We start from the raw sequence: 9,280 nt of genomic DNA on the forward strand, positions 1-9,280 counted from the left end.
CGCTCGACTTATCGTGACTAAATTCAAGATGGCTGCAAACGCTAAACTTCGAGAAGATACTGAGTCTGTCTCAAATGGTGTACTTACGTGAGTACACTTTCGTGTAGTACACTATGTGCACTGTGTGCTTACTGGCGGAGTGCGCAAATTTTTAACAAAATAGTATTGTCTCATATCAAACACTAACTCCGTGCACTTCACCGAAATGACGATCGCAAACATTTTAACATAACTTTATTGGCGTCCTCAACTCGACAGTGACATGGTCATACTGTGTCAAAACATGAACCGTTTATGTTATAACTTGCTTGTACCTCCTTAAAGTCTGTTTTCCACTGCTGCTGCTTCAGCTTTCTCAACCGCGATTTCCACGAGTTTGAAAACGTTCCCTCCCCTTCCGCTATCTGGCCAAGATGGCGTCCGTTAAGGGCGAAAAGTGTCCAGCGTTGCACACTCAGCTTTTTGACCGTTATGAGTGCACCATCCGGGAACTTGCAGCGCCCTTCGTGTCATTGGAATTGTCGTGTGAACACCCTCATGCACTCAAATTAGGTATTGTAAGTGCAGAAGTACGCGATTTGAGAGCTACTTGGGCTCACTCAAGCTGTCAAACACTGTCCACTCGCCTATGTGGTGCACCCCTCTGGTTTATACATCCAGTGTTTATCATATGTTAGCTAACTGTATCTGGATGTGTTGCTATCAGAGCAAGACGTTAGAGATGGCGCATGACATGCAGTGATGCCTCGTATAAAAAAAATAAATAAAAAAAAACGCTATTTAAGCACCGAAATGAGGCACCGAAATCCACGTTGTTATTCGATGCAGTTACTACCGTTTGTGTCGGCACCGGTGCCATATTAGAACCGTGTTTCGGTGCCCAACCCTAGTAATCAGTAGGAAATACTGTGTTAAGTTGATCTGTTTGCATGTTTCCAGCGTGTGTTGCTGGCCTAGCCTAGGGAAGAAAATATCTCTCTAAGTTATAATAGCCTACCTGTAATATCTGCCAGCAGCTTGCTTGCCAGCGTTTCCCAGTAGGCTAGGCCTACTTCGCAAAAGTTGTGAAATATAACCGCATATTTTTTGAATGTCGGCGACTGGCTACATAAAAAAAACGTGCGTTCATAATACGTGCGTGCTTGAGATGAAACCAGCAGTTTTCAGCAGGATCATGTGAGGAGGACCTGTCTCTTAATTAATTTAAAACAAGTGAATGGTTTTACAATGTTTCAGTCAAGCTTTGGTTGGTTTAGATACAACTGGTATGCAAAATGTAAAGTAGTGGATTAATCAACAAAGATATTAGTGTTCATGTGAACGCCAGAACACACATCCTAAATATCGACAAAAGTACCCAGGTCAGATATATAACGTTATTTGATGGGCAGACTCTCTCAAAGCACTCAGCAGATATCATGAACATCGTAAGATAGCTTCGTGAGATATTTTCTAACATTAGTGTTCAAAACTCAACAGTCCATTGGATGTGCATTAAACTAACATATTCCAACATATTTAAAAATTTTAATATGCTTATTTATTTATGCTTCTTCCTTTCCAGAGGTGTCAGCCATCTTGTTGGTGGTCGGTATCCTGGGTAATTTCATCTCCCACTTCGTTTTAAGCCTGCATCGGGCATGGCTATATTTTGAGGGTTGATTTTAAGGGGAAAATAGCACTTCCCCTTGCTCCCTAAAGTAATGGGACACCCTACCCCTACACGTGCACGCGCAAAAACGAGGGTTAGGGCAAAAATCTAGGGGAAGGGGAGGTATTGGGACGGGCCCTTAACCATTTTTGCTAATGGGCTATACATGACAAAACGTCAACAAAAGTTGTCAGTGCAAGCATTTATTTCCACAATGCTTTCAAGAACAATTACATTAAAGAGAACAATGTTTGAACAATAAACACAACTAGCCTGGGTTTTCCCAGGCTGCCTTACCGCACGCGATTTTATTCACGCTGCTAGGCAGCCTGGATTCTATGGACTTCGTTTTCACCTCAACGAAGGAACCAATCACAGAACGGAGGGAGGGCAGCAAGACGATGACGACACACCGAAGCCGTTATGAGCTACGTACAGACGCATTTGATAGACATTTGTAGCACCCAATAAACGGCTCTGGGCATTCGTAAACCACGTTTCAAATACGAGAAAATAAATGTCTAGTTCCCAGACCGGTTTGGCGTTAGCCAGGCTAAAACACAACGGTGTAGGAGAAAGAAATAACAGTTAGTAAATAAGTTAAAGGGGAACTTGGCAACTATTTCAACGTAAGAAACCCGTTTATAAATCATTTGGATGGTTAAATGACCTGTTCCGGTGAAAATGGGGACTTTTCCCACTGCCCCTAGCGTCCCCAGGCGGAAAACCAACCTTGCAACATTGAGACTACCTTCCCGGAAAGAGAAGTGAGAGACAAGAAACTCGTTTTAAATCGTGTTTCTTACCTTATAACAGCCACATTGTCTGCCGAACTTATGCTGACCGTTTTGCTAGCTTGTAAACAAATCCATGCGCTTTATTGTTACCTTTTTCCACAGTTTGAAATAGCATAATGCACAATTTCTTCAGCAGAGGGGGAAATCCTGCCAAGTTTCCCTTTAAAACACTAAAAGCAAGAAGAGGTGTGGCTTTAGATGAGCCGGAAGAAGAGGAGGAGGGAGTTCCAACAGGAGTTCCTTTTGAGGAGAGGGGTTTTCCTGCAGGGGTAGGTGAGGAGGTTCCAGCAGGAGTGCCTTTTGAGGGAGGATTTTTTCCCAAAGGGGTAGATGAGGAGGAGGATGAGAGGGTTCCTGCAGTACCTTTTGATTTTCCTGCAGGGGATGCTTTTCTGGATGTGGAATGTGGGAGATGGCCTGCAGGGGTATCTTTTCTGGATTTGGAATGTGGGAGATGGCCTGCAGGGGTATCTTTTCTGGATGTGGAAGTGAAGGAAGAGGGGGTGACCTGCAGGGGTAACTTTTCTGGTTATGGAGGAAGAAGGATGGGAAGATTTGGTTGCTGATGAAGTGGTGGAGGCTTTTTTCATCTTCTTCCTCACTGCTGAGAGGACTTTTAAAGCTTCCCTGATTTTCTGATCCTTCTCTTCATTAATTTTCTCTGTCTTCTTGTCAAGATGGCATTTGTACCATTGAAATGATGAGAGACACGAACTCCTCAAAGCAGCACTAATTTTCATGGTAGAGGCTGTTTGTTCTGCTGCCTTCAGGTGTGTTTTGATGACAGCAAAGCCTTCATAGGTCTCAATGTTTAATCTGACCCTATCCTCCTCAATGATGTCATCCATTATGTTGAATGAACCTTCAACAAGAGGGCCAGTAAACAAAGAAAGCACCAATTTGCCAGGACAGGAAATCTGATTGAGTCTTCTGGTGTCTTCATTAAAAAGATTTCACTCCACCAGTCAGCATCAATAGGTGCAGCATTGTCATCAAACCCTTGGCCCTAGTGCACTGCCATGCACACCAATTGTACTAGGTTCCAATTCTACTAGGTTCAATTGGTTGGTGTGCATAGCAATGCACATAAATGGCCTCTAGATGACTTGCTCTGAATCTGGTTTGGACACCTCCAACTGCACCACTCATTACTGCTGCACCATCATATGCCTGTGCAACACACTTCTCTGTAATACCATCACGCTCTAGCTGTTCCTCAATAGCAGCGGTTATGCATTCTGCTTCAAAATGTCTCAATTCTATCATGGCCAGCAAACACTCCTTTACTCCACCCTCAGTGACATAGCAGATACATAAAGCCATTTGCTGAGTGGTTCAATCTCTAGCTTCATCTGCCATGATAGAAAACATTCCTGAATATTTTAATTCCCTCACAATAGTTGATGTTGAGACAGGGGTGATAAATAGTGGCTATGTGATGGAGCCGAGTATGACTGCAGGAAAGGATCAAACTGCTTTAAATATGGCATGCACTCAAGGAAATTCCCCTGATTATTGCTTGATATTCCCTCATCATGACCACGGAATGGTATGTTTTGTTTAGCTAAGAGCTGTGTGGTGGCCACAATACGTGTGATGTACTCCCGCCTCATGTGCAGAGTGTAACTGCTCAACAACACTACTATGAGCAGCACTGGCTATGAAGCTGTTCCAGGACATTATACTTGCTTTGTGGGCAGGTATTTTTTCATACTCTCTAAAAAGATCCATAGCTTTTTTTCCAATTGATTAGACCAGTGCTTACAAATGTGTCATGTTTAATGTGTCTACAAAAACTCCTGCATGAAAAACAAAAAACTGCATCCCGAGATATGGAATATTCCAACCACGGAAAGCTTTCAAACCAGCTAGAATTAAATGATCGCTTTTTTAATCCAAAGCTGTGTTGGGGATATTGGGACAACTTCACTTGATTAGGGCCATCATGCTTTACCCCTAGATCACTAATGTTCCCTTCAATGTTGTGGACACAGTTTTTTCCCCTAGCCCCCTGTCTAATTCCCTCTGTTTCTGTGGAAACTGCTCCCTCAGTGTCATCTCCATGGCGTGGTCTTTCCTGACTTTCGCCTGTTGTGCCTTGCCTGTACTTTCTGGCCTCATCAGCAACACCACCTTTGTCATTGGAGTTTTCTGGTCCATAACTGAAGAAATCCTCATCTGACTGTGCAGAATTCACACTTTCGTTGGAATTTTGTTTAGTTTTGTTGTCGATTTCCTCTCCAGCTCACATTCCTCGATCCAGTGGCATGTCATCCCAAAAAAGCTCCTATTAGAAGCTGTCCATATATCAGCAGTTGTGCAGACTGACTAATCCGTGTATGGTTAGTTCATTCATTATTCGGTTTTTAAACCAAAACAGAAAAACCAAAAAATTGTGGGTTTTTTTTCTGTTTTAAAACAGAAATGGAAAAAACGAAAACAGAAAAACCCGAACTGTCAGTGTCTGTTTCTGAAATCCAAAACGGGATAATGAAACAATGGTCGGTCGCCTAGGAGATGACCGGAACATTCTGGAGTGCAAAGTACTGTAGGCTAGGCTAACAAAAATGTCTGTTAATAGCTATGAAAATTACATTAAGGAATTATTTCGAGATGGGAAAACCCATTCCGAAATAGCAGCCACATTAGCAGATGCCGGAGCACCACATAATTCCATAATGACAGTGCGAAGATTTTGTAAAGAAAATGATCTCCGCAGAAAAAACTTTGTGTCTGATGAACAGCTGGAGCTGGAGGTGATGTCAGCCATAAATCAGGTAAGCCCGTAAGTCTGTGTTCATTTTGTCTAATATTGTTATGGTGACAGTATGCACTATAGTTTAGTTTAGTTTATAATTTAGCCGATCCAGTCCGATATCCGAGCAGTTCAAAACTAACCTGACCCTAGCCAGATGAATTTCGCTCCGCCTAGCTCCACTCATCCATCTGGAACCGATCCATTGAAATGTTGCTTCAGAAGGCTGGACCTAATCAAAAAATGCTTGCATATGATTGAATAAGCCACTTGTCCGTCATCTATTGACGTGCTACTTCAACCACTCTCATCGAAGCCAACCCGTGACGCTGATAACAGTCTCACAGTCGCTTCTACGCTATGTCACATCTATGAAACTCCCGCCCTGCGTCCTGATTCGCTAAACCATAAAGTTGGTTGGAGAAATCACTCTCAATGGAAGAGGTTCCAGATGGATGTGAGTGAAGCTAGGCGGAGCTAAGCGGAACGACATTCATCTGGCTAGGGCCAGGTTAGTTCAAAACAGCTGACAAAAAAAAAGTGGTCAACTTCACCCCTCCCTTCCATCAACTGATAGTTCTAAGCCTCGACAACATTTCCACCCAGCCCCCTCAAATAAAATCTGTGCCCCCTATATTGTGACCACCATACAGGCTATTGCATTTCTATTTTGTTGTTATTTCACATAGATATGGTCTTCTTTCGTTAGTTAGGCTACATGCAGCGGCATAAAACTCACACAGCCTCCTTGCCCACACACACACACTCACACAACGGAGACTCCCCTCCGTGGCCTCACGCATATGCGCTGCAAATGAAATAGCCCGCAACAGGCACTCTCCCTCTCACGCTACACTGTTGCATTTTAAAAGCAAAACTGATGCCACAGCTGGTCTGGGTTTGCTGAAGTAACCAAGGCTACAGGCTGCATTTATTACAGAAAATTAAGCGACATACCTAGTAGGCCTAGTCTACACTATTTAGAGACAGGAGCTTAGCTTTACCGCGACAACAGCTGTCACTAGTTCACATCGTCGTAGGCTGCACCGATGCACAGACTAAAAGGTTAAAAAAAAGTTATGATAGCATACTGGAAGCCTCTACCCTTATTGATGTGTTAGAGCTGTAGGTCCACTTATTGTTAGCGATTGACCAGGTCGCTTTTTCAAATGAAATGCGTTTGTTAGGCTACACGATTGTCAAAATAGGGAAATCAAAGTGCGTGCCTATACATTACACAATTGTATAAAAGTGTAAAAAAGAACTACAGCCACATTTACTTATAGCTTACAATTTAATATGCTCAGATTATGAAACATTAACATGGATGTTTTTTTTTTTCCAGACATGCCATTCTGTCCTATGGGATGTGGGATCAGGTTAGGGTTGACCATGGGCGGAAATTTTATTTGACCCTGTTCATGCAGGAAAAACTGGCCGTACACCGCCAAAACATAACCTGTCAACCCTACATCCAGTCCACATCTTCCATGGCAAGTGTGATTCCTTCTATTTAGTCAGGGGCAATTTACATTCAATTCTTACATTACAGACTTAAATTCTTTTCTTGCGGTCCACGAATGTCACCCGAGGTTCAACTAAGATTTGCATTCTTTTCCCCACGTCATCTTTACCACAGAACCTGAAAGTGGAACGTATCTGGCCTGAAATAAATCAGAGGGTAAACTATCCCCTGAAGGAGGCCTTGGTGCTGCTGATAGACCAAGAGGCTATTGACATGCAAGACAGTTTTGTTAAATGCTGTGTTTCCAACTTATGTCAATTGAGCCAGATTGGAGTAAACCGTGTGGTGCAGGCCTGGAATGCACACAGGATTCCTGGTATGTCCTTGCAGAGAACAAATTTTCATAATGTGAATAAATAAGATCCTTTCTAAGAAAACTAAAAAAGTGTGCTTGTCTAGGTCGATGAATACCCAACAATTTAGCTGGTGACGGGTGTCCTGTACGACTGGCCGAACACCTGCTGCCCAGTGCTTCAGTGGCAGCAGACATATACACTGAGGCTCTGGGAGCCTCACTCTCCAGGAAATCAACATTTGGCACAGACCCATTACGGAATGAACAAGACAGACTCGAAGCCGAAGCAGAAATTGTTGAGGCCTTCCCCGACCTGTCCATCATTTTAGACAATGTAGTTAACAAAAACTTTGCAATTTTCAATGACGCACTTTTTAAAACACTGAATGTTACTGAGAGGTACATGTTTTAATGAAATAAAGAACTTATAAACACTTAACATTTTTTTAATTAATGAAATAATGTTACATGTTAAATTATTAAATCTCATTTAGTAATAAATTAAGATTTTTACATAACAATTCTTGGTTATACTTTATTTTAGCTTCTTAAGAAAACAGGTGCTGAATAGCAGCCAAGGCTTCATCTAACCCCACTGAATGCCTATGAACGTCAAAGACAGCCCCTCTGCACTTCGGGCATAGGGACTCTACAGTAGTCCAAAATTTCCAAGGGATATAGGCTAATTTGACATACCTGTACAAATTAGACAGCTGAAGGCAGTTTTAATTGCCTCCTTCTGAGTCGGGCTGAGTGGGGGTGTGAGAGTCGACTGATTGCTGTTGACACATGGAAAGCATTCTGAAAGATTGTTTATCATTTGCTCAAGGTGCACATTAATTTTATATTATCAATTATCATGGTCATGTCAATTAGGCAAAAACAAATGTGTGAATATGATTATCTAAACTGAGGTTTGTATCATATGCTGTATTGAAATGAAAAAAAAGAATAGTCTACATTTCAGTCAAACACAGCAGCCAAATACAACATAAAAATACATTTTTATAAACTATAGATTTTATAGAATTATATCTGATTGTTTTCATGGACCTGTAGCCTATTGTTGAGGTAAGACAATACCGAAATAATATAAAACTGCTTAAGAGTGTGTCCATGAGAGGACCAGGCGGGGGTGACACATGCTACGTCACCGATTTTGATGAAACTTGGCCAGTTTGAAGGGTCCACCTAAAAACTCAAAAAGCCAAAATAGTACAAAATTTGAAACAACCCAGGGGGAGTTAGGACCGCCTCCTTGTTTTAGGGCAAAAAAAACTCAAAAAAAGCGCCCAAAATTGCATAAAATGTTGACACCCCTCCTGCTGTCAGATTTAAACACAGCAAAGTAACAATCCATGCCATCAAAGGTCCATCCAAGGTTAGTTTAAAACTGGAGTTACAAGGCGTAAGGTGTGACTGGTGTCAGTCCAGGACTGCACGTATCCACCATGTCACATGCCTTTTGGCGAATACCCAAAAAATAGCAATATTCAGACCTGAATATCTCCGATGAGCAACCTCCTTTTTTCAAAATTCTTTCTGCACATGAAAGGGCCATCTGTGGACTTCATAAATCAAAAGAAAAATGCTCTGCCTTTTTATTATTTTTTTCGTGGCAACCGCCTAAATAGTGTGATCCAGCCAGTGATTTCAAATACATATCTACTTCAATGATTGGTTGAAAATAATGTTTAGGTCATTTATGGTGGACAAATGGAGATATATTATCACCAATCATGTCTGCTGATCAAATCCAAGCTACATTTAATGTCCTGAGTGTAATATATTCCTTAAGGTAGCTCAAAATGACATCATCGGGTGACATACACCAGTATACACCGTAGGTCTAATTTTTGCAAATGTGATATCTCCAACATATCTCAGGGCTAGAAACTTGGACTCAAATAATAACTTGTAAGATTTTTATAGTCAAAGGTCAAGGTCACTGTGACCTTATGTATATCCCATTGTGGTGAATAAACCTCTAAAAATCCCTGACATAATTGCAAATGTGATACAAACATTCACACTGGCCCTTTCTGAAACCCATCCCTACCCACTCCCTAAGTTACGGTGTGCACTCAGGTGGGAATCACCCTTACAGCTAAATCAAGTTCTCCATGTAAATGGGAAAATGTTGGAATTCTTTTATCACTTTTGGGTGTTATAAGCTAGTTGGAACTGCTCACCTCAATGAACTATGATAAGCTATGCTAACAGTGGGTGCTTCAGACTGAGGTACTGCACACACACA

General features: G+C 41.8%; 1 pseudogene; it reads left to right on the top strand.

Moving 5' to 3' along the window:
* Positions 1–5,126: 5,126 nt before the first annotated feature.
* On the top strand, positions 5,127–7,435 carry LOC143110352 (uncharacterized; annotated as a pseudogene).
* Positions 7,436–9,280: the final 1,845 nt, after the last annotated feature.

Source organism: Alosa pseudoharengus, unplaced genomic scaffold (assembly GCF_046254945.1).
Source record: "Alosa pseudoharengus isolate Yale_2024_CS ecotype anadromous, Long Island Sound unplaced genomic scaffold, YU_APseudo_1.1 YU_APseudo_1.1_scf_7, whole genome shotgun sequence".
Classification (NCBI taxonomy): domain Eukaryota; kingdom Metazoa; phylum Chordata; class Actinopteri; order Clupeiformes; family Clupeidae; genus Alosa; species Alosa pseudoharengus.